This window comes from Corapipo altera, unplaced genomic scaffold, assembly GCF_003945725.1.
Source record: "Corapipo altera isolate COAL_440 unplaced genomic scaffold, ASM394572v1 61411, whole genome shotgun sequence".
NCBI lineage: Eukaryota > Metazoa > Chordata > Aves > Passeriformes > Pipridae > Corapipo > Corapipo altera.
Window position 1 is genome coordinate 8,543,467 of NW_020884875.1, and position 25,726 is coordinate 8,569,192.

General features: G+C 37.7%; 1 long non-coding RNA gene across 1 annotated transcript; it reads left to right on the top strand.

Moving 5' to 3' along the window:
• Nucleotides 1–3,902: 3,902 nt before the first annotated feature.
• LOC113943399 lies at nucleotides 3,903–11,198 on the top strand. Its single transcript, XR_003526306.1, has 3 exons — nucleotides 3,903–4,115; nucleotides 5,468–5,659; nucleotides 7,918–11,198. It is a non-coding gene; the product is annotated as an uncharacterized LOC113943399 (long non-coding RNA).
• Nucleotides 11,199–25,726: the final 14,528 nt, after the last annotated feature.

The window sequence follows — 25,726 nt, forward strand, 5'->3', positions numbered from 1 at the left end:
AGAAAAATGTAGCATTGCATATGGACAAATGTGTATGGTTTATATTATTTGCGTTTTTTCCAGCTTTGGGTGGAATTGGGTTTGGTGCTCCATCTTACTTTCTACAAGATAGACAAGGTTGTAGGAAAAGATACACAAAGAAGTTGTTTAAAGAGTACATATAGACAGACCTGGTGGTTCCTCTTGGCTGCATAATGACACAGCTTGTACTGTTAAGTAGTGCTTCTTTTGAGCTGGGTCCAAAATCCAGTTGCAGTGAGCATGTTAATTTTGTTACAGTAAAGAGTAATACTGGTTTCAGTATGTTAGCAAACTGAAATTGAGATTTATGCCTTAGAAAAAATGCTGAGCAGAAAGAGATTTCTTCTAGATGATGAATTCTCTTCGTCAAGGAACTACTAAACTGAAAGGCAGAACACCATTTTTGTAGGTGCTGTGGCAATATGCTACTGTTTCCATCTGCAGCACTGCACAACAGACCAATCTGTTTCTAAAAGTAAGCTGTGTTAGGAGGTTATAAATAATGCATTAGAATTACTATTAGATTAATCTTTCTGGATTTAAATCTCTTAATCTATGGAATATATCCATATTTAGAATGGTGTTAACCACTGTGTGGATGTCTGTCTTTTGGATTCCTTTTGTTCTGAAAGTAACCCAATTCCCTTTAGTTTAAGTATAAATGTATCATTGACTAGTGCAGGGAAACTGTTTTAATACAAACGTGTGAGCAGTACTGGATTTTTGGGATATATACTGAAAAGTACAGTATGTGACCCACCACAGTGGGTAACAAAATGTTATGAGGATCTCCTGGGCTTAACTTGAGCCACTATTAGTAAACTATAATCTTACTTTATAATGGAGAGATGCAGTAGAAGGTAGTTGCTTAACCAGAGTGCAAAGATGGCCTCTCAGTTGTTCTCTGCGTTTTCTCTAGATCAAACTTCTGTAAAACCTGTAAGTGGCAGTAGTAGTGTAACATCTTACAGAAATTTGTCTGTAGCAGCACATTATCTGTATTCTCTGTTTCTCTTTATCTATACTACTATTTCATCACTTTCAGCTACAAAGATAGGTTTTTCTCTTGCTTTTAGCACAGATTTTGTTCAGCATTTTGAATCTCAACAAATCCAGTGATCTGGTTAGATAAGATTCAGAGTATCAGTTTATCTGTCTTAAATGTCTCTCGCTAATATTCTAGCTATGTTCTTGGCAGCAGTTTGCCTTTTTGCCCTTTTGTACATGGTACTGTATCAAAAGACTTTGGACCACTGGAGCTGCTCTTTTGAACTTCCATGTGTTTCCTCAGCATCTTGTCTTCAATTTCTTATTTGTACTTTAAAATACAGGGAGTTTTTCCACTTGTCTTCTGTTGTTTTTCAAATATGGGTGTGAATGTTCTATGGCAACAGACTTACTCTTTTTTTTGCATGCAGTGTGGTTCTTGTCATCTTTTATTGTGGGGAGAGCTCAGTTTTTCAAGCAATTCTTCAGGAAAAGCAGACAGAAAGTGCGATTTTGAGCACAGTGGAAGAAAATAATTCTTATACCTCAAGCTGGTTACGCTAAAAAAACTTGCCAGTATTTTCCTATCCATATACATGATGTATGGAACATGAAATGAAAAGGTACATTTTAGTAACATAGGTATTGAAAACTCTGCAGCAAGACCCCTCAAATAGTGAACTATGGCCCAAACATAGCTCGTCACCTTCTGCTCTCCTTTGTGTCTCAGATAGCAGTCTGTAAGGGGTCCTTTATGTGTGCAGAGGGAGGAAACCTGGCACAGGCAGAGCTACCTGGAAGGTGATTGACAAACCATGCATCACAAGTCCAAGAGTGAGACCACTTAGCCTAAGAAAGTAAATACAGGGGGTTTTTTGCAGTTGTCTTTTGTCATGCTCCCACTATGTTGGATAGGGTTGCAGGTGGAGGTTGAAAGAACAAAGGGTAGTGGAGTTGGAGTGCAAATGCACATACCTTCCCTGCTCCTCCTGTTCTTTGTTTTGAAACTGGGTTAGAGAGAAGAAAAGGGAGTGGGGGGAAACAGATCAGACTCTCAGGAGACTATGACACAAGTGCAATCTAAGTGGAAAACAGAGAGTGGTGACTGTCAACTCATATGTATTTGAATGTTGAAGTAAGAGATCAGGACTTGTGGGTATATGTGAAACACACAAGATGGAGAACACCTTTTATTCATTTGGCTCTGTGTTTTTACTTTAAAGAAAGAAGTAAGATAAGACATATTAGTAGAAAATGAAGTGCTGCCATTTCCATCATTTGCCAGAGGACTTCATCCATTTTTTATCTCTGATATAAGGAGTTGTTCTAAGGACTCACCTCCCTAACTTTGTGTATAGCAATAATGTTTAAATTCTTTGTATTTATGAAATTTTTTGTGGTTAGTGTCAAATTTATTCAGAAAAACCCAGTGCTCTGTTTAAATTTTTGTTTCAACAAAAAATTGTGCTGAGTGCAAACTTTTTATCAATATCAGTAGCTCACCTTTCCTGATTTAGAGCCTGTTAGTGCGAGATGCATCTTTTATGAGACATTGTTCTAGAAGATCACTAGGAGTTCAAGGTACCTGCTAGTTTATGGGATAGTCCTTTTGGAAAGCTTACAAATGAAACTAGATTTTTGACATAACAAAGAACAAATAAAAGAAGGTATGAATTATGTGTCCATCTGCAGGGTTCCTACTAGTGACTCTCTGAACAGCACCAGCCTGTCATAATTGTGGATGGGCACAGTGCATTTGTGACTGAATCAGAACTTTCCAGGAATTATGTTTTGCTTTTGCCGAATGTGAACATCAAGGAGATGTATATGACTCACCGTGTCAGTGATATGCTATTGCAACTTAGTTTTATGAATTATGTTCTAGACAATTTGCAGTTCTTTGTTAAAAATACTGACATAGTCAGAACCACTTGGCAGTGCCAAAATATGCCAGTATCTGATTACCTTTTTAGTTTAAATGATAGCGTGAGTAGGCAACCTAGTTGGTGGTTTCATGTGAGTGAAAAGGCATCCACATACAGTTCTGACCAGAACTAGCTACTTCTCTTGTTTCATCTGACTACACGGTGCCCTGATTCAGAGAGGAAAAAAGACTAAAACTAAATACCTCTCTGTTGGTTTTTTGTGCCATGTCAGGTCATGCTGCGTTCACTAGTTAATGTAGCCAGCATAAGAGTATAGTTGAAACTGTGTGATTGGAGGTAAACAAATGTTAGCTGACAGATCAGCTGAGGTATAACATGAAAACATGGCTTTATACTTATGATTTTTGCTAACTATTAGTTTGTTCCATAGTCTAGCAATCCTACTGGAAAATGTTCTTATGTTAGACTTTTGGTTGTTTGCAGTCAGACTGTTTCCTACCAGCAAATCATTTTTACTTGATGGATGTTTCTTATGATGGCTATAAAAATGTAATTCCTCTAGGTGGAAATGTCTGAGACATTATCAAGAACTGATTTTCTGCAGATAGAATTGAGGGCTAGAGCATAATCACCATGTATTGATACCCTGACTTCCTAGTGTGAATATAAAAACTGATCCAGCTTTTATCTCCATAAGTTTTGAAGACTTTTGTATCTGCTTTTGAGCTTTTGTAGCCTTATGTATTTAAGTTATATATGTTATAGGTTGTAAATTTAAGAGTGGAATTTTTCTTCCCCCTGCCCCCCCCCACTGTAGGAAAGAAGGAGTTTGAATGGAAAGGGGGAAGGGGTCAATTAGCCTTACAAAGGGTCTAGCTGGCCGGACCGCATTCCTAGCTGATGCCCGATCGGAGACTAAGGGGAGACGGGAGGAGTTTTGGGAGGGGGTGGCTGGCTCTACTTGGAGGGGAGAGGGGTAGACTGCTGATTCTCTCTCTTGAACGGATACAGGGTCTGTGTGCGGGCATTCTTTGGAGAAAAAAGCCTGGAAGCCGGGCTTTTCTGGCTTCTCGTCCTGGTGAAGCCAATCACTAGTCTCGGCTGGCTTTGCACACTGCCTCATAACTCCAGCCGGAGCCTACTGTGTTTTCATCGGAGAGCTCTGTGCCCACTGAGGGAGAGAGAAGAGGAGCCTGGAGACACCGTCACCTGGGAACAACAGTGAGTTCCATGGGGGGTGGACTGCTTTCTTTTCCCCCTTTCTTCCATTGGGGGAAGGGTCCCCATTTTCTTTTTCGGCTTCTCCCACGATCCGAGACCAACCCCCAGACCCCTCCCTGTGCGGTGACCGCCAGAGCCCAACAGCGCCCCCTGCAGGTCACCACAGGGTACTGCAGGCTCTGCACCTCCAGTGACCCAACAGCGCCCCCTGCAGGCCACAATTAGGACTGCGCTAAAGGACAGAGAAGTATTTAGACCTTTTTGTTTTGTTTGAAGGGGACTTTTGGGTACAGGACTATTGTCTAGGGTTTTTTTGTGTTCTGTCACTGTTCTTGCCAACATACATATATCTTTTAATAAAGGGTTGTTATTTCTTCTGTTTTTTCCACACTTCCTTGATTAAAGCCCCTTAATTTTGAATTTGCAATTGCTGAGAGAGAGGAGTTTGGTCTATCTCATAACTCATCCTCTTTAGCAAACATTCCAGTCTCATCAGACTGAGACAATGTAATAATCCATACTTAAATTATTAGTTGTTCTGACCTAAGAAACTAACATATCTAATTTGAGGTGGAGGCAGAGGGGGCCACATTTTAATTTCCCCTCAGTAATGCAAGAACAGTGAAAAGGAGCATCCTACCTAGTAGTTGTGCCTGGGTGACCTGCATGCTGATGGCATTGGATAACCAAAATATGAAAATGTACTCTAAGATTGAATTTAGTCCTCTGTTGATTCTAGGGAAGACAGTTTTTCGCTCTTGTGTTTGGCTTCTTGCTTTTGTACTAAATTTGGCCAGAGTGGACCTGACAGTACATCATAAGCATGTTAACTACAGAATTGACTACTCTCTACAAGTATTTTTAAAACTGAACCAAAATGACAGAAGTAATTATATTTTTATCATCTGATAGCAGAAAAATTGTCCAGCCATATTTTAGAGAACCTAAATGACCTAAATTTTATCTCTGTAGAAAATTTGTAATGTCACGTCTGCATTTCTGAAAATTAAAAATACATTCTGAAAAAGAGACTGTGTTCTGTGGATCATCATAGAATGATAGAATGCTTGGGCTTGGAAGAGACCTTAAAGATCATATATTTCCAAACCCTTTGACATGGGCTGTGGCACCTCCCGATAGACCAGGTTGCTCAGAACCCCATCCAACCTGGCCTTGAACGCTTCCAGGGATGGGGCAGCCACAGCTTCTCTGGGCAACCTGTTCCAGTGCCTCACCACCCCCACAGTAAACAGTTTCTAATCTTAATCTATCCTCTTTCAATTTAAAGCTGTTCCCCCCTTGTCCTATCACTACATACACTTGTAAAATGTGCCTCTCCCTCTTTCTTGTAGTCCCTCATTAGGTGCTGTAAGGTCTCCTGGAACATTGTCTTCTCAGGGTTGAACTCCAGCTCTCTCAGCCTGTCCTTAAAGGAGAGGTGCTCCAGCCTTATAATCATCTTAAGTGACCCTTCTCTGGAATTGCTCCAGCAGATCCATGTCCTTCTTATGCTGGGGACCCCAAAGCTGAACACCATACTCCAGGTCAGGCAGACTAGCATAGCGTAACGTATTTCACTGCCTCATTAATAATTATATTTCATATTAGCATGCTGTACTCACGTATTCTGTCAGGCAATGAGAGTGTTTGCCCTGATTTTGTTTTTTCTTAGGAATAAAAAATTTTGGAAGTATGGTCCATTGCAGTAAACACATTGATAAATCAGCAAAAGCTATACAGCAAACTTACTTCTATGCTGCAGAGTTGCCATAGAGTATTGCTCTAGCAATAATGGCATATTATAATTATGCCGAATATATTGGTACCAATAATTACATAAATGAAAGCAAAAGGCAGACCAGTACTTGAAGGCTCATTTTTTTGCTTGATTCATTGTTGCCGTGAGGAGGAGTTTCATCATACAGCATTAAACAGTCCTTACAAAGCATATAAAAACCATTTCAAATTTTTTTTTGTGGTAGAGTTGTTTTGGAAAAGACTGCTCTCTGTCTAAGCAGTAGCCATCATCACAGATTATTTGCAGCCTAAACGTTATATTACTTCTTGAGGTACACGAGATTGCTTTCATTAGTGAAAAATTGGAAGGAAGAACATCACATACTGGAAGGACAGGAATTATGTTAAATATAGAAGTGTACCAGTGTATAGTGTACAGTAACACTAAATACACAGTGATGGTGTCTAAGAGCATAAAAACCATAAAAGCTCCCCATAAAAACTGCAATACCGTTTGTTTTAAATATTGCTAAGTTCATACTAAACATTTGCTTTGCAAGCAACATTTTGGTTAGTAGCTTTTCTGTAGAAGTAATTTGGAGCATTGACAATGAAAGCTTTATGTGGTAGAGTATTCTAGCATCTTTATTTGTTTCAGAGAACTTCAGAAGTGTTAGGTGCTTTTTCAGTGTAGGTGAACTCAATAATCCCTGCCTCAAGGGCATGCAGTTTACTTTCAGTAATTATTCAGTGGGAGAGAACAACCAGCTAGAATGGTGAAGATCAGATGAAGTAAAACAAAAATTAAACGCTCAAAAATATTGTGTGTATGGAGAAGCATATGATGACCTGAATTTACTTAACAAAATTAGAAATAAATAGTGTATACTTTATTCACTGTCTCTGAAATAGGTACTATGGAGACCAGTGGTTCGATAGTTCAGTGAGGTTACAGTGGGAGAAAAAGTTTTTAGAGATTTGTGTGAGAAAAATAACATGCTATGGTGAGGCTAGAACACTAGCAGACCAGGGACTGTGAGGTAAGACCAATAGGTATCCTAATTCAAATTTGATTTTGAATTAATGCAAAACTAAGCATGTCACATTTTCCAGGCAGTTTTTTCTTTGAGAGTACTAAGTACAGCGTAGGTACTTCATCTGGAGCACTAGGAATCATGGGGTGTTTTATGGGATGAAAATGATGAAAAACCGAAATATTGGAGGGTTTTTGTTTTCTTGCATGACCATCTTACCCAGTTGCAAAAATTTTCTGTTGTATATAAATATGTAGGTATATAAATATGTAAGTATATGCCTGGTGCGAACCACAAATCATCTCTGATTTGAATGTAGTAGTGTTTTTCTCAGCTGCATTAAAAGGTGCTGCATTGATTGTAGTAATATGGAACGGTCTGAATTATTAATTTAGTTGCATTTGGCAGGTAAACTAGTTTTTAATTGATTGTGCTATAAATGATGATACATGCTTTCACAAAACTGTTACCTACATTTGAAAGATATCTGTGAATATCTAATGCTGAGTATGCATAAATTAGTGTGCTCAAAAACGAAGTATAATCTGAAACTAAAAATACTATCAGAAGTGCTTAAGAGGCTCTAGTTAGGTAATAGATTTCAAGTTTTAAGATATGAGTTGTTTGCTGGCTAACTGTTGCAAATCACTTTGGAATAAGTAATTTTATTTGAACATTTGGCAAATAATCTTTGTCAAGTGGGTTAAATGGATTCACACGTAACAGTAGCTGTCTGTAAGCACAGTTACTTATGGTAACATACATTTCTTTTGCTGCACTGAAAACTGAAGTTAAAACAGATATACTCTGGGAGAGCAGAGGTAATTACTGTATTCCCAAAAGATTTTTCCTGGATTTTTAAAATAAAATTATTTATATATGCCTCTTTATTCCTGACAAGATACAGTCTTTGAAAGAATAATTAAACACTTACTTAGTAATATCTGTTCTCTACTTTAAGGGCTGTGATGGGCTGCCCAGCCAGCAGCTGAACACCCACCCAGCCCCTCGCTCAGTCTTCTCTCTTGCAGGTTTGAATGGGAAATAGAAGAAGATGAGAACACTCATGGACCAAGACAGTTTAACAGGGAAAGTAAAAGCTCTGTGTGCAAGCAGAGCAAAAAGAGGACTTTATTTGCTTTTCTCATCAGCAGTTGTCCAACCACTTCCAGGGAAGCAGAACCTAAGCACATGTTGCTTGCACAGAGAAATATCATAATCACAGACATCCACCCTTCCTCTGCACCTCCCTGAGGATCTATTGCTGAGTGCTGTGGTATAGATCACCTGTCTTGACTCTGTCAGCATCTAGCCTCAAGCCCTTATGTGAAGGAGAAAAGGAAGCATTTGAAGGAAGGAAGTACTGTTCAGCAATAGCCAAAACACCAGTGTGTTATCAGCACTGTTTTGCCTACAAATACAAAGCAATGCAATATATCTATGCCATGTATCTTCATACTACCTATGAAGAAATTTTTTTATTCCTGTCATTGGTAGTAGTTTTATAGCACACCTTTCTGATTTTTCTCTGCATTTTCTCCCCAGCGGCCTCTCCAGTTCCCATCTGAGTCTGTTTCATTGCTATTTCATACACTATGTATCCACTAAGTGATCCGTGGTTAAATAACTAAAGTTGACAGTGATGGACTTCTGAGTTAAGACTGCACTCAGGCTTAAGCAGGACACAGTTCGCATCGCTGAGTTTTTCTTTTTGGTTGTCTCCATCAGTAAAACTTTATTAATTTCAAAGGTTTATCTGCAGAATGGGTACTAAGACTTCTTTTTAGTAACAAAATGCTGGGTGCTAGAAGATTTGAATTTGTCATGTGCACTTTAAGAATTTGTGCTGGTTGTACCCTTCACAAAGACTTTATGTTACATCTTGTCCTTGAGGGCTTTAGCTTGCATCCTCTAAGATCTGAAATGAAGTCCTAGCCTCCCACTGAGTGCACTGAGCAAGTCGTAAAACGAAAAGTTTGTAGCCAAACAAGTTTCATTCTTTTTCAGATAGGCAGGTCTTTGAACAGTGTAAAAGTGAGCTTTGCTGCTCCAAACATGCCCTGCTTTCACCTGAAGAACTGACGCAAATAATACATCTAAAAATGCTCACAGTTTATGGGCTACAACTCACATTAAGGAGGCAACCAACACAGCACAATAAAATTAAATGGCATGGATTTCCTTTGTGTGCTTCACTGTATTGAGTCTTTTGTCTTTGCATGTTATGTTTCCTCATTAGAAAAGACTTTTTCTGCTCTGTTTAACTAGGAGATAGGATGCTGCCCACATTAAGGAGATCAAAATTAGCAGCTAACTTTGGAAAGTTTCCAAAACCTCACTTGAGAGTCCCAGGATTATGAAGGATGCTCCTGTGTGAGATCTATTCTCTACTGAAGTCTAGTAGGATTATTTTTATAGTTTTTCCAATTTTTCCCTTACTATTACACTAGATGCTAAGTAGAAAATAGTGTCTTTTCCTCCTGTCAGCATAGATAATTAAAAATGAAACCATTTTTAACTAGCATGTTAATAGTAGTGGGGAGTGTTAGAAATCTGTTGAATTTTTCAAAAAGAGGATATATATTCTGGTATCAAACTTAAGTACAGTACTTTGCCACAAAAATAAATTGTAGTTCATTTTACACCATTTAGAACAATGAGTCTGAAATAACTCTTCCGGATGTTCTTTTTTTCCTGTGTTTATTTTGAACTGCTTGTCACATAAAAAGATTGTTAGCTCCATGTTTCAGTTTTCCTTATATTTCTACAAATTTCCAAACTGTTTTATATCTTCTTAATGTCTGTCTTGCAGACATCCTGTCCTATTTTCAGGATGTCAGCAGTGAAATTTTTGAGATGCCTTGTCTACTGATGATTATTTACTTTGTATGTTGGCTATCATAGTTAGATCCAAGTATTCATTATGTCGTATATCTAGGTTGGGTCAAATACATGAAGTATAGGGCAATATATTAATTTCAGTAAATCCATGTATCTTGAGAATTTTAATGAATATATAATGAATATATTAGTTTGTTGCACAAGAAGTTAAACTTTTTAGATAAGGTTTATCAGTGCTAAGCTAAATCCAAAGGTTCAGATTAATTTTGGATGTGAGAGGATGATCATGTTTAAGGTGGATTTTTTTTTCTAGGCTATTTTCTGAAAAAATTTAACCCTTAAACAAAAGGTCTGCCTTCATCTAAGGATCACAAATCATACTTCATGGTAACATTGTCTTTGTCAAAAGATAAGTTACTGCTAAGATTCAGTTTTCTGTTGATGAATGTGTTGCACCAACATTAGTAGTTGTATCCTTCTTTTTTAATCCAGGCAGAGGCATGTGAAATAGCAGATGTTCAGCTTGATTTTTCTATTACAGCTTCCTGCAATTCCAAAGAAAAGCTTTAAACTGATTTTTTTTTTTTTTTCTGGGAGGGTAGATTTTCATATTCAATTTCTGAGAGGCCCTGTGAGATACTTCTTTAGAATAAAAATCTGCAGTATTAAACTGTAGCAGAGAAAAAAAATTGAAATCTGCAGAGGCCATTATTTAGTCCCCTCAAGGTTTTTATAGGAAGGCTTATGACAAATGTTGCCACCCTAAAATTTAAAACAGCCTCACCATCTTCATAAATAACTTCTGGGGAAAATGAAGTACAGTACAATATCCTGCTTATACAATACAGAAAATTCATGTATTGCATAAAATAAAGTCTAAATATTTTAATACCTAAATATTTTAATACACTCAGGGAGTGTAGTTTGCTCTGCATGAAATTATATATTTATGGAAATGTATAGGAGATTACTAATGATTACCAAAAGATGCATGAATGCATACAAAATTTTTGACTTATACTATGAAATAAAAAATAAGCCATCATTTATTTCTGTTCTGTTTATCAGACAGAAAAGATTTGGATAACAGCAGCTTAAATGAAGTATCTGGAAAGATACTGTGAGAATACTGACAGCTGACCCTTTTGAATACATCCATGTTCAGTAGTGCCAGACTGAAGCATCGAACAGTTAAATTTGAGGAAAAAAAGCTTTTGCACAATTTGGTTGACTTTGGATATGACTGAATAAAACACCAAGTAAAGAATGTAGTGCTTATTGCTGATAGCTGCCAATAAAGAACCATAGTTTGTAATAAAACTTCTGATAAATTTTCAATAAAGTGTCATAAAGAAAAAGAGTTGAGAAGAGATTGGTTAATCAAATTGGGTATCCAGATATTATTTGTCAGAAAAAGCAATATACAGAACATTTGGACTGCATTTTGTTACTGCTCCACCTAGATTATATTTTTAAATAATAGAGAAAGAAGTCTTGTTTTTCTTGTTGTTGATGGCTCTTAGAGTCTTAACATTAAATAATTTTTTACTTTTAAAAGTGTCCTTTACAACTTAGAGAAAATCTGTAGGAAAGCAATACAAGTTCTGTAGGAAATCAAACAGATTTGGACTTGTAAATTTGTAGTAATGCAAAATCTGACATAATATTCCTGGGTTGTTTTTTTTTAAGTAGAAACAGATATTTATGTTTTTGGTGATTTGTTTACAATTTTAAGGAAAAACTATTTGATTTTTTCCAAGTCATCCTGAACTGCATAAGAAGCAAATTGAAAGATTTTATTCTGATGAAGTTAGGATTATTCCACAGTGATCTTAGTAGGTATAAAAAATTAAGCAAAAGTGATGTAATCTGATTATGTTTCTCATATATTCTTCTTTGCAATGCTTTGCTTGTCTTTATTTTCCTTCAGTGCAAGTGAGTGCTGTACTCTAAACACTCTTTAGTGATGGACTCTGTTTAAGTAATCAATATTTAAATTGATTTTAAGAAATTCAGGCAAGACACTTTAAATAGGTGGCCTGCTTGTTCCAAGCAAGGTGATCACCCCAGTTGCTCCATCTAGGTAAGGAAACTTTTAAAAACTGGATCAGTCCTTGAATTGTCTAAATATAACTTTAGGTTCCTAATTTTAGGGCAACTTATTTTAAAGCAATTCATCTCACTGGGTGCATCTTTCTTTTACTGTAATATCTCGCAAACTATACCTCTCTTATGGAAACAAAGGATATTTGCAGATTCATAACTCTTGATTTGGGGGTGAGAGGTAGAAGCAATGTAAGGGACACAGTGGGAACCCAGCCAAGACATGAGGATGTCACAATTCCACAGGTGTTCAGCTGAAGGGGCAGAGTTGGGCATACCATAATGTGCATCCTGCTGAATACAAGTAAAAGCAGAGTTAATTTATCTAGGTTAAATACCTTCTTTGAGTCACAGGTGTTATGAATCGTAACTAAATTCTCTTCTATCTGATGAATAAAAGGCAAGAACTCTATGACTTCTGCCCCAGCCTGTGTTGGAAACCTGTGTTATTGTTGTATTAATAAACTTTGAGAGATCATGTAGCCACCACAGCTAGTGACTGAAAGGAAGGTCATGGTTACACAATACTACTGAGGAATTCATGGAAAAATTATTTAAAGACATTTTTGAAAGGGCTTGTTCTGAGAGTTCAGTTCAGCAAACTCATCTTTCTGTCCGAAAGAGTAAAAAGTCTTCTGTAATTCTATCTAGCAGCCAAGAACTCCATGTAACTCTCATTGTGTTGAACTTCTGCTAGTTGTTAGCAGACAAATCTTTGCAGTTAGTATAGACTGTATGAGTAGAGAGAACTGTAACTTGGAGCTGGCAAATCCCCGGAGCAATGTGACTGGTAAGAAACTTAAAATCTGTACACCAATCTTATTATTTTAGAAAGCTGTGTTCCACAAGTGGAGATGCATTGATTTATAAACAACTTGTAAATGCTGTTCAGAACAGGAGTGAATCTCCATCTCTGACCAGCACTCTTCCATGTCATCTACTCTACTTTCTGCTGTATAGTGCTGGGGAAAAGACCCATGTTAATGATAAGAGTACATATTTTTCACAAAGTCCCTTTGGTATGATGTTAACTTAGATTGTATCACACATCACAGTAATTTGCCTTAGATTTATACTGAATGGCAAGAAGGATTTCAGATGTCTTCTTTCCTGTACTATATTCACACAAAGCTGCCAAAATATAGGAGAACTGTTCCAGAAATCCTTGTGCAGGCATTTTGTTACGAGCATTTTCCCTGAAAGTAACAGTATATACATACATGTAAAGCCTAGACTAGAGTGGAAAAAGAAACACATGCAATTGTCTGCTATTTCAGTGCTGCAGATCTCTTTGCTAAAATTAAAAAATATGCTGGTTTTGCAGGGATGACATTATTGATTCTATAGCTCTTTATGTATACAAATTAAGAGGACTTTCTCTTTTTACCGTGAACACAAGTACTAGTTTGTACTAGAAAGGAATTGTACTCTCATTGTACTAGAGAGAAGAACTATTCAAGTGTTGATACCAACTGTTTTGCTCTAACTAACAAAAAGCAACATTTGTGCTTGCAGTTCATTTACTTCTTCAGTACTATAATTTAACTTTTTAGTTTGAATATGTCTGAGAAACACAGCAGTATGTTTAGCACAGGTTACTGCATGTCCTATATTTCTTCAGTTTCCAAAATGCAAAGAAGTCTGCAATACCAGAAAGAGAAAGAATATTCTCCTTTTCTTCCTCACAACTTCTGGGAAAAAAAAACAAACAAACTTGTAAAAAAAAAAAAAAAAAGAAAATGTTTTTTCTGCATGGAATTCACTCCAGAAGGACCAACAGAACCTTTTATCTGTCTTTGAGGCATTGTATCAAGCCTCTAAGAGATCCACAAAAGTTTTTGCAGGCCTCTGTGAATGAATTTGTAGTATGCTCTATTTGGTCAAGGATAGGTCACAGATAGGTTAATGATAAAATGAAAATGCTATTCAAGAATGAAAGCAATTATTCCCTTACCATTAAGATTTTTAATACATGTGAAAGTTAACAACCTGATTTTAGATATTCTTCTAAAACATCTTCTGTTTCATATGAGATAAACAACAATATTAGATTAGTTACTCTTTTGATTACTGGTAACTTTAAGAAAACATAATTGTACAATAGAAATAACATCTTAAGTAATGGTTTCCTTGAATAGATTTTAAGATATATAAATAGTGTAGTTTGAATAGGAAAGTTAAATAGCAAATACACTCAACTGGATCCTGTTGTCATATATTCATAGTGTAGTAACATTATAAGTGTAGTCTTCATGTGCCATTATGTAGAATTGCATTCTTTCAGCACTATACAGTCACAGAAAGTTCACAAACTAAGGGTAAGTCTCCAAAAGTAATTCAATACCAGAAATGTGGACTAAAAGAAGTGACTAAGATAATTTAAATCAAAAATACAATACTTGACAGTGACTCTGATATAGTCAACTATAAAAATTAAAAATTACTGAGACAGTTAGTGCAGTAGGTCTAAAAGTGTTATTTCAAAAGCTTTTGCATAAATCTGAGATAGAAACACATTGAAGGGATACAGGACACGGTAGTTAAGCTAGTGATGGTAGTGTTCTAGAAAGGTGCTGGCTGCCTGCATATAGAGGAAGACTGTAGATATGGCTCAAGATAAGTAAATAGTGAGGTGTTCAGAATGGGAGAAGGGGCTTATGAAATCTCTGAGTTGCAGCCTTTGGTGACTGTTTAAAGTTATGATTATTCCTAGGCTAGTAGGAAATTCCTTCCAATTCTTATTGTTGCTAAAGCTTTTATATAAAATGTGGGGATTAAATTGAAAACCTATTTAAAAATAGAATAATTATTTCTGCCATTTTTTTTACATGTTTAATCTAGAAAACATTCCCCCAGTGTTCCATCCAATGCAATCTGTGCAGGTTCTTTATTGATCTCATTTGTTTAGGGGCTTAATAAAAAGCACTGCTGGTTGAGTGTTTCTTAGGTCAGCTGCACTGATAGCAACTTTGTCATTTTGCTGATTTGTCAGCACTTAGACCCTAACTTTTGCACCTATTTTCCTTTCCTACAAGTCCTTTTGGCTCCAACTGGTAAAAAAATGCAAGACTGATTTCTTGATTCCAAGGTCCCCCTTGGGTCTCATGGAGCAGCCGAGCTCTAACTAGCATTTATGCCTTTCCTTCTGCACCTCACCAAGCAGAAGTCAATCTGAAAGGAAATGAAAATAAGATGGAAAGGCAACTTTAAGGTACAAAGGTCAATGCCACACAAACATGTCTTCAGCTTCAGGACTGCCACCTTCTGTCCCCGCTATTTTCCAAGAGTGCTAATACAAAACGCTGTGTAAGTATCAGTAGCCTTGTTTATCTTTTAAGCTGTTTTTCAGAGGTTGTTCTTTAGAGACTTCTTCAGAGTCAGACTCTCATTGGAAAGGATGTTCCATAACCTTTTCCCAGTCCTGAAGCACTAGCCTGTGTAGGAGAGTAATTTACTACTCAGAAATTATGGTTGCTTACTTGTCTCTATTGGTTCATCAATGCACTGAAGGGAATCAAATTCTAGCCTATCTGTATATGTCATCAGGATTGCTTGTTTCCATTAAGCTGTGATATTGTAAGACTGCTGTACCAGGGATACTGATAGCCGTAATTGTGCAACACCAAGGATTGGTGATAGATGGCCTGTGGCACTAAACCTGCATTATATGGGAAAACTGTTTGTTTAAACATGTCTTAAAATGGCTTTCGGTGGTCTCTTTGCAAACACATGCTTCTTCTTCCCAACACCTCCCATGGTAGTGTTATCTCAGGAATGTCCTGGGAAGGTGTCCTGAGGTGTTTTTCATTGGTCCTTGTTAACCCCTTCCTGTGATTGGGTGTTCCTGTAAGCCCCTTGAGACTTCTAACTGGTTACTCTGTGAATCCTCCTAAACCCTATAAATGTAACATCCCCAACAATAAACGCTCTCTTGCCTCCTCTCCATGCCCGGTGTCCTGTCTCCCTGCCGGCCATGGGGCCACGTGCTGGGGGGGAGAGGGGACCACCTCTCCCCTCCAGGCTCAGGGCCAGAAGAGACCCCTGAAGAAACGCCTGGAGTACCCTTTCCCCATCCTTCAAGGCGTTGGAATGGTTCTTCAGATGGAAATGGAAGTAGAACTGGGCCGCCCCACGTCGTGGGTGGGGAAAGGGATCCAGAATGGCCATGGCAAAAAAGCATACTGTAGCCTTTCCCTGTATGTTTCTTGACATGTCCCTGAATGGATATTAGATTGGCATCTTTAGTTCTGCTTAGGGAACCAAGTGTTCATACTGGTCAGTAAGACAAACTAAGAACATCTTGGACCTCTTATGCAGCCATGGTCCAACAGCTGTAATTTGACTTGTCAGAGGAAAAATGACAGCTAGGAAGACCTTTAGTCTACTCAGTATGCCTGAGATGTCTTATGAGATGTCCTACAATTTGATTACAATGGTGTCTTCCATTACAATTTTAATTTAGGCATCATAAAAGGATTTTATTACATTTGTAAGATCACAAAAATATTTACTATGTGCTCTCTAAAAACAATTGAGAACAATACATAATCCTAGTTAAACCACTCTAGGTAAATTTTTAATTACTAGCTTTTTGAAGTAGTAGTTTCATCATAGAATTTGTTTAGAGCTTAAAATATCCCTTAATTTTGTATATTTTGTGTAAAATTCTCCTCTGGTTAGTTCAGGTTATGGTTGGTCTCTGTGAACAATTAGAAGCAAAGATACCTTCTGTCTTCATCACTGGCAGGAATTACCAAGTGTCTTTTTATGAGTTAGAGTGGAAGTGGGGAATGATCCTTGCCTGCCATGCCAAATAGAATGGCAAAAAGGTAGATCGTGGTCACTAGCAATGAGCAGTAAAAATGGTTTTATTCTTAATTAGCTGTGAACTATTATGTTTAGTAAAGTTTACATCTGACATTCTTCACCAGCACATTCTCCAGATCCACTCAGCCCTGAAATGAAGAGCAGTTTGTACTGAAGTAGCCCCTAAAAAGTCTCAATTCTGCTGGCATAAACATACCTTAACTTGAAAGTTAAGTTTGCCTGATGTTCAGTCCTTTGATCTGATGCCTCATAGAAATCCTGTTTACTATAAGAATAACAAAGAATTTTTGTCTGATAATACATTGTAGAAGTGTTGGTTAGCATCATCACTATCAATGAGTTAATTGAGAAGGAAGCAGGACAGTGTTTCTGCTACCTAACATGAGTGTGATTTCTATTTCATAGATCTGTACCAGTGACACAGACAGCTCTGTGCTATTCCAAATTTGGACATGAACACAAGTTCAGTTTGATCCTAGAGCATTTACTGGCCAGAAGCCTGCCAGGATTTCTGGAGGAATATGGTGCTTGTGTAGCATAATTATAAAAAGTTAAGCAACATTTTTTTGGTCAATGCAGAGTTGTGGAAACCCCTAAAACTGAAAACCAAAACTGAAATTTTAATTGGATGAAGGTCAAAACAGGAAGCTCAAAAGCATTCAAGGTGACATGTGACAATAAGCAAGAAAAGGTGATCATATTTTTATTAAATCAGAGTCAGATTGAACATACCTTATCAAAGAAGCAAGAGATGAGCAAACAGCAAAGTAAATTCAGGAGACCTTTTGTGAATATCCTAGCTGAATAGATAAAGATGAATGTTTGAAATAGCAATAGAAAAAATCAGAGATAACAACTATTACATAACTAATCAAGGATTAAAGGAAGGATTTTTTAACTGTTCATAATTTTATTTTTTTATTTCAAATAGCTTCTTTCATGTTAACTTTTTTTGTAACTCTAGTTTGTTAAAATTTATGTTCAGTTTTCTGTTGAACATCCTTGAAGACTTTTAGACAGCACTTTCTGTAATACCTTGGTTAACTTCCTAAAAACTGATTAAGTGCTGTCAGCATCAGAAAACTTTCAGTTCAGTAAAACTGTGCCAGCTTTCTCAAGATACAGTCTTGTGCTTTATATTTTTCATTCTCTGGAGGAATTAATGTTTCTTTTGTTTGCTTAGATGGGAAATAAGAATTTGGGGCATTGACATTAACTAAAGCTGAATATGACTTTGTTCAAAGACAATGGTTTGGCTCCAAGATAGGTCATTCACCAGTTTCTCTGGAGAAATTAATGGAGGCATGTTGCCAGATTTGCAAATTAACTAAATATTTTGTGTGGATACACACAGCCTTGTCTTATAGAGGGGTATGGTGAGGCCCTGGCATGCCTGTCTTGGGTATTCCCTCTGACCGTTGTTGTCACACTGTCCCTGTCTTCAGATAAGTAGGGCCAATTCATGAATTTATTTTTAAGAAATTATTTATGTTACTGTATACCTATGCATGGTATTGCACTAAAATTGACTTAAAACATTAAAGCCTTAAGCAGTGAAAGGGTTGTAACAGCAGTTTATAACCAAATTCTGAAAAGTTTTTGTTAAATCATCATTAATATTAAATTATTAAGTTTGACAAAATATAGCAATCATGCAGGTAAAGAAATAAGCATCCAGAGAGTATTAAGCAGTTTGCCAAGTAGCATTCACACTAGAGACATCAGTATGAGATACTTTTTAATGCTATTTTATACTTAGTCATCTCAAGCTATTATATTAAGTCTATCTGTAAATATCAATAGCTTTTGCTTCTCTATATGTTTGGTAGTAGTCTGTAAAAATGGAGCCTAAAGGAATATACGTAGTTAGAGAAGAGTTGTAGGGAAAAATGAAACTAGAGGTAGGTAATGCCACTACAGCAATTTGATACAAAAGGGTAAAGGCTTTTGTGATGATAACTTACCAAGAGTTGCTGGCAGCTGAAATGTAATAACATTTCAGTTATTACATAACTGAACATAAAGGAAACATAAACCTGCAACATGATTCTTAGAAATGTTTAGTGATAAAAGTAGGAACAGCAGAAGAGGGATGAATAAGGCTGATAATGATGAGTTCAAGAACATGATGAGTAAGAGATTAGATGAAGAGACAGTGGAAAAGAAATAGAAAATAGGTTAGAAAAAATAAGAAAGTATATAGGTACAGAATATTCTGAATACTTTTTAAAATTAACTTTTCTCATAGAATCTTGGGGCACGTACCACAGAAAGTTAAATACCTCAAGTTGCTGTCTGAGATTCCCTGGTTTTCATTGTCTATGCAGTCATGGCAAGGAGAGAAGTTGTCCACAAGTTAAATTCACGGTTAAGATACAGTTTATGTACATGCAAATATGAACAAAAATGATTACAACTCCCCATCTTAAAGGCAAATTATGAAAAAATTACCTTAAATGTACTTTGTATGTCATCAATGTAGACGTCCAAAACTTACCTTATAAATTAATAGAAGATATTTTATGATCTAGAATGTATGCAAACTCTGCATTTAGAACTATGACATGATCTCACACAGAGACCATGCAGCTTTATTCCTTGATATCAGTCATCAAGACTGAATGGATTGAAATCAGAACATACATGGGGAAGGGGAAGGCAGTTAAAGAAGCGAGAATGTACATTTCAATTACTGTTTATTGTTTTTATTTCATCTGTATATTTTATTTCATCTCGCTTAGCTAAAATTTGAAATAAAATATTTTTAAAGCAGAAGAGTGGGGTTGTCTATAAATCATTTTAAAAAGCTGTTATACAATATCGTGCCTATTTGGTAGTTAGTGTGTTATGGTTTAGCAGAAGAAAGAAGAAGCAAACAGATAATTCACCTAGTTACTTAAAAATAAGATCTGCTTGCAGACTGGCTTTCACAATTCCTTCAAGTCTTCCAAAGTCAAGTGAGTTTTACATTGTAACATATGCATTAATTACTCCTGTTTTAGTTGGCATCCTATCAGTTAAGCTAGCCAATTAGCTTGTATTTGTGAGTATTGATAATTATAGAATAATCACAGATGATTATGTTTGTGATAATAAAGACAGACGATGTTTTCCAAGTTCATTCTGCCCTCCCACAGTCCTCTTGTTTCTTCATTCCTTTATTTTCAGGAAAATAAACAGCCCAAGAGAGGAATCATAAGTTGTTCTACTTTTTATTTGAATTTGTGAGGGGGACATGATATAGTAGTCATTGAATATTTCCCATACAGTTGGTAAATATATTTCACATTTAATAAATTAGTGACATTTTTAGTTATGCAAAATGCTCACTGTCAAATGTGTATGCTTGCATTTAATGTGGCTTTATGGATTTTGTCATTAATGTCCACCTCAAGTACATTTCATATCCAGGTTTTCTAAAGCCTAGCTACTAGGAGGAAGTAGGACTTGGATTTTGGGGATGGGAAAGGAATGGAGAGATGTTTAGTCTGTTGTGTAGTTAAGTCACACATGGATATAAGATGCTGGGAGCCAGTGAGAGCCCATGGGTGAAATCAGAAGGGCGAGAGCAGAGAAATATTTGAAGAGAGCAGAGAGAAAGTGAGAGGAGGGTAAGGGTAGGATAGCGAGGGAGATTTAAAAGATGATTTTGCAATGGAACAGGCGTTGAGAAGTTTTAACATAGGAAAGCTGGAAGTTCTGGTGTTCATCCTGGGGCAGGAAGAGTTTGGAAATTGATTCTCTCTCTGAGACAATAGGTGTGTGGAGCTGAAACACTGAGGCGAGACAGTGGGAAGGTTCAAGCTTTTCATGCAGGAGGAGGGGAAAAGCTAAAACTCTGGATCTGAGAAGGTCAGAGGTTGCATTGAGTGGCCTTGGTTAAGGGAAGGAACAGGATGCTTTGGGAACTTGAGTTCACTAGAGAGCTTGAGACTGAATAAGAGCTTGGGACTTGAGATCAGGACTCAATGGGTGTCAGAGACTGAAATAGTTAATGATTTATGCACTCCAGGAGTTTGCAGGCCTTGACTTTTTGCCCTAAAAACGCAAGGGGATACCCCATATGGACAGTTGAGCCCATCCCCTCAGTGCTAAGCCCTAAAAAGGCAAGAAGATGCCTCAGGTGGACTAAGCCCTAAAAAGGCAAGAAGTTGCCTCAGAGGGGCTAAGCCCTAAAAGTCAAGAAGATACCTCAGGTGGCCAATCAGGCCCATCCCTCCCTCCAGTGCTAAGCCCTAAAAGGCAAACAACTCCTCATGCCAGGGAGGTGCAAAAGCATGCTGAGGGTATATAAACTGACTTTGAGAATTTGGGTTCTCCTTCTCCCCCACCGCCTGCGAATCAAGACCATCGCTCTCAAGCATCACTGGAGACCATTGCTCTCAAGCATTGCTGGATCCAGTGGGCCGTGACTATGTCCATTTCTTTTGTACTCTCAGCTTCTCTTTTCCCTTACTCTCATCCTAGTTTTCCTCTCCCCTAAACAGTTTCTCCCCCTCCAAAAGTTATCTTTATGTTACATTGTTTTATGACAACACCCAAACTGTTAGCATGCTTGTTGGTACAGAATTGTTAAAATAAACCTTGCCAGTATATATTTTCAGACACCGATTATTCAGTGTCGTTTCACTCTAATCCACCCCAAGGGAATTATTGATAAAAACCTGAGTTACCCTCCTCCCTTTTTCTGGGGTGGGTCGTAACAATGGGACATGCCTGCAGGCATTCACATAGGAGAAGTGCTATCCTCTCATAAACCTCTCTGGCAATACATGATTTTTCTTTGTTGGAAATACAAACTTATTTTAACTAGCAAATCTTGCAATTGACGGCACTGACGGCACGGACCCAGTCACTTGCGGTTCCAGGCAACTGAATCCCGTTTATTGAGAACAACAACGTCTTATATGTGCAGTTTGAACAGTAACAAATCACATCCCAGTACTCCATGGAGCACGTGCAATAGTGTATCGGGAACTACATTTCCCAGAATGCCCTTTGGCATGCTTCCTGTGATATAAACCTCCACATGCAATTTAGCTATTATGTTAGCGTAACCAGAATATGATGCCACTTGATTTCTGTATGAGAGAAGGCTGGCATTTGTGCAAGAAGTCTGGGATGATACCTTATTTGTAAAAGCATCCGTATCCTTGAAAAATTGTAGAATGCTTGGAAATTTTGGCCTTTTTCTCCATGTCGTCATCAGGTCTGCCAGTGACCACACATTGGTAGATTCAGTGGTGGGGCTGCTATTCAGAGAGAACAAGACAGGTTGGAGAAATGCAGGGGCTTCAGCAAACAAGGACGCTTTTGCCAGGCACCTAAAAAGAAAACCAGATCAAAGTAGAAGATGGGAACTACAATGTAAAAGATCATGTAGCAAGCTAAATTGGGTGATTGTCAGAACGCCACAGCAGTCTGTGTAGTTCAGAACATTCATATGTGATTTGGGAAAGTGATACATATACAGCTGATAAAGTTTATTAGTGATATTAAATTACTCACTTCACTGATGATAGTAAATGTGAACTTGACATCTAACAGTTCTCTTGATCAGTGACCTCAAGGAGGCATCAGAGTACATTTTCATCAGGCCTGCAGAGGACAGCAAAGTCAGGGACAGATTGACAGACTCAGCACAGGGCTGCCATTCAGAGAGATGTAGACAAGCTGCAGAAATGTGCTAAGGGAACTTTATGAAATTCAACAAGGACAAATGCACCTGCGAAGGAAGAGCCCCTGGCAATGAGACAGATTGGGCACTGACAGCCTGGGGAGCAGCTCTCTGGAAAGAACGTGGACCTCCTGATGGAGAGCAAGCTGCACGTGAGCTGGAAGTGTGCCCTGGCAGCAGAGAAGGCCAACAGCATCCTGGGCTCTATGAGCAGGAGCATGATGTATGAACAGCAGTAGATGAAGCTTTTTTCCCCTGCTACTCAGCATACCACATCTAAAATACTGCAGTTTTGCCTAGCAGAGGGTCATCAGGATGCTCAGGGGCTTGGAGAACCTGCCTTGTAAGGAGAGGCTGATGGAACTGGCTTGTTCAGTTTGCAGAGGGGTAGGCTTTGGGGAGGATCTCCAGTCAGCCTTATCATACCTATAAGGAGACCACCAAGATTACAAGCCAGCTGTTCACAGTGGTGCATGGCAGGAGGATGAACATCAACGGATATGAAAAGTTCAGAGTGTGAGTAAGGAAACCACTTTCACTGTGGGGAGAGTCAGATGATGGAGCAGTTGCCCCCGGAGGCTCTCCATCTCCATAATGCATAATATTCACTATGATGTGCTGTAAATTAGCTATTGCCACTTGAGAAAAGACATCTGTATCATTCTGTGATTAGCTTTCTGAAAACATTCCATGCACAGCCATAGTCAAAAGGTAAGCAGGAATTTTTAGAATCATACAAAATGGAAAGTATTGTGTCATTGTCTAGATTTGTGGTGATCCCACATCTCCAATTTTGCATATAATTTTAGATTACATCACCTCAGAGAAGGATAAAGCAGGGTGAAGCATAATAATGAAAGGATGATGTGAAGTATAAAAGCTGTTCCATACAAAGGAAATTTAGAAGTTCTTTTGTTTGGAAAGGATATTACAGAAGACAGATACAAGAGATCTGTGCAATTATGAATGACATAAAGATGTTTTAGGAAAGATTGTTCACTGTGTCTCAGAGGCATTCTTGCATTAGCAATTATATCAGTCATAATAGATGGAGCACAACAATTGACGCTGTGGGGTCAGATGTCCACATTTGCATGTGGGGCAACTTGCTTGCAATCCCCAGGGCTTAATGCCCATTAGTGGTTGAAGCATATTACTGGAACACATCAGAGCTCTTAGAGCTCATCTTCTGGTTTAGTTTCACCTGAAAAGAAATCAATTTATTTGCTCCACCAAGGGACACAAAGTGCAGTAAATGGAGGCACTATGAAATCTGGTTCTAAAGCATGCAGAGACCCATGTAAGAAAAGAAAATCCCATCAATGCCGTTTTAATACATCGTTCTGAAACCAGCTTCCAAAGCACTAGGGCCCTAAGCTGCTAGTTGCTGCAAGGGCACATATGGGAAGGTGTCAGTCAGTACTTGCATTTTTTCTCACAGTCTTTCAATTGCTCTGTCTTATGTGCCGCTTTGGAAGCTTATAATCAGAAAGAAAAGACTGTACCAAAATGATGCACCTTGGTGCATCTGATTACCTAAGAACACTTGTTCATATGTAATTTAATTTTATATGAGCACTTATAATGTTAACAGTTATTGTAGCTTGCATATCATTAGTTTGGGCACATTTTTAGACTAAAATTTTCCATCTCATACCTTAAACTCTTAAGTAATAGAAAAATTAGGTGAGTCAATTTATACAATTGGGAGAATGTTTTAAATTGTTTGTAGTCTAATTTTGTGTTTTGCTAGTACCTCAACAGGAGGTTGCAAAAACTTTGGCAGGGACACATGCAACAGATGTGCCTACTGATGCTCTAGTGAAAATCCTTTTTTGTTTGCATGCTTTCTGCATATAAAAGTGTGATTTGCACACAACATTGTTTTTGTTATCTAACCTGTTAACTAACAGGTTCCTACTAACAGTCTGCCAGACTCTGCTGGATTTTCATGTGTTTTGAGTGGAAGTTCTTATTCAGAGTATAGCATGCACACAGATATGCACAAGGAAGTTAAATAAAACATATTTTTTCACAAATACATGTCCATGCAGAAATTATTTGGAGACTGTATTATTTGGAGACTGAAATCCTGTATGATAAGATTTCTTTTTTTAAAATGAAAAAATATATTAGAAGTGAATTTGAAGCTTCCTCAAGTCTTTTGTTTCATAATTGAACCCCTACTCCGTGTTGCTGTACAGGTTTTGAGGAACTTTACAGCTCTCAGTTTTTATCTGCAGATGGCTAAAATCAGATGCAGAGGCATGGCTTATTTCCACTCTAGCTAGAGATACAGACATTTGAAGGCATTTTCCCTGTCAGAATTTATTATAGAATTACAGAATGAATCATAAAAATTGAGAATTACATGAAAACAGAGTGAAAATCCAGAGTATAATTGCATTCCCTCCTTATTCTTCATAAGACTTTCTGCCTTTGCAGTAGAGCTGCCAGGCTCTTTCTGGGCCACAAGCTGCTAACACAGCTGCACAGACACTTCTCTGACCTCATGTCTTGACATATGGAAGAGCTATGCTCCTATAGTACTTCTCTTGCTACATCAGGAGAAGCAGGAGAAGTCAGGGGAGCAATGAACGGGAAGAACTTTTTGGCAGGACCCCACACTCTGGCCATTTTTGGAGTTATAGGACTTTTACTTCCACTTGGCTATGTTTGCATCTGCCTGTATATTCTAAAGGTGTTACCAGCATACAAACAGTGATTTAAAAATTAATTTTAACCTAGTATGGATCAGATAGGAACATGACATTAAAGCAAGCAGAATTTATTTTGAAGACTGTTTGGAAAAAAACCCTCAAATTCTAGAAATAGGAACTCAAATGTGTTTCAGGTGTTGAACTATGTATGTACAAATCTGGATGTATCTTGATTACTGAAGAATTCAGCTGAGTAGAGATTACTAATTAGAGAAGAGATTGATTACACTATATGGAGCCTTTCACTTCTGGATCACTGAGTCAAATTCAGTGGAAGAAGGCACCAAAACAGGTGTTCACAGATCTGGATAATATGAGCAGATAGCATTACTTTACTATAGCAGAGAATGCCAAATACAAACAAACAAACATATTATTTTCTAGATGTGGAACACAGAGTTACTTTTTTAAATCTTACAAAATCAATTCCACAGAGAGCTTCTCTGAGTCCAACAAAGTAAGGAAACTTAACAGTGAGGTGTGAGATTTCCTGCTTCTATTTGTCCTTTACACAACCAGGGAAAAAAGTGTTAACTCTTTTTTTCCGAGTCAATCTGGTTGCTTTTAAAAAGATTTTTATCTCCTAGTCTGTTTTTCGGCAGATTTTCAAAGATGCTCAGATACTGTAGCAAGGAGGCATTTCCCACATGCTGCTCACAGGATGGACTATAT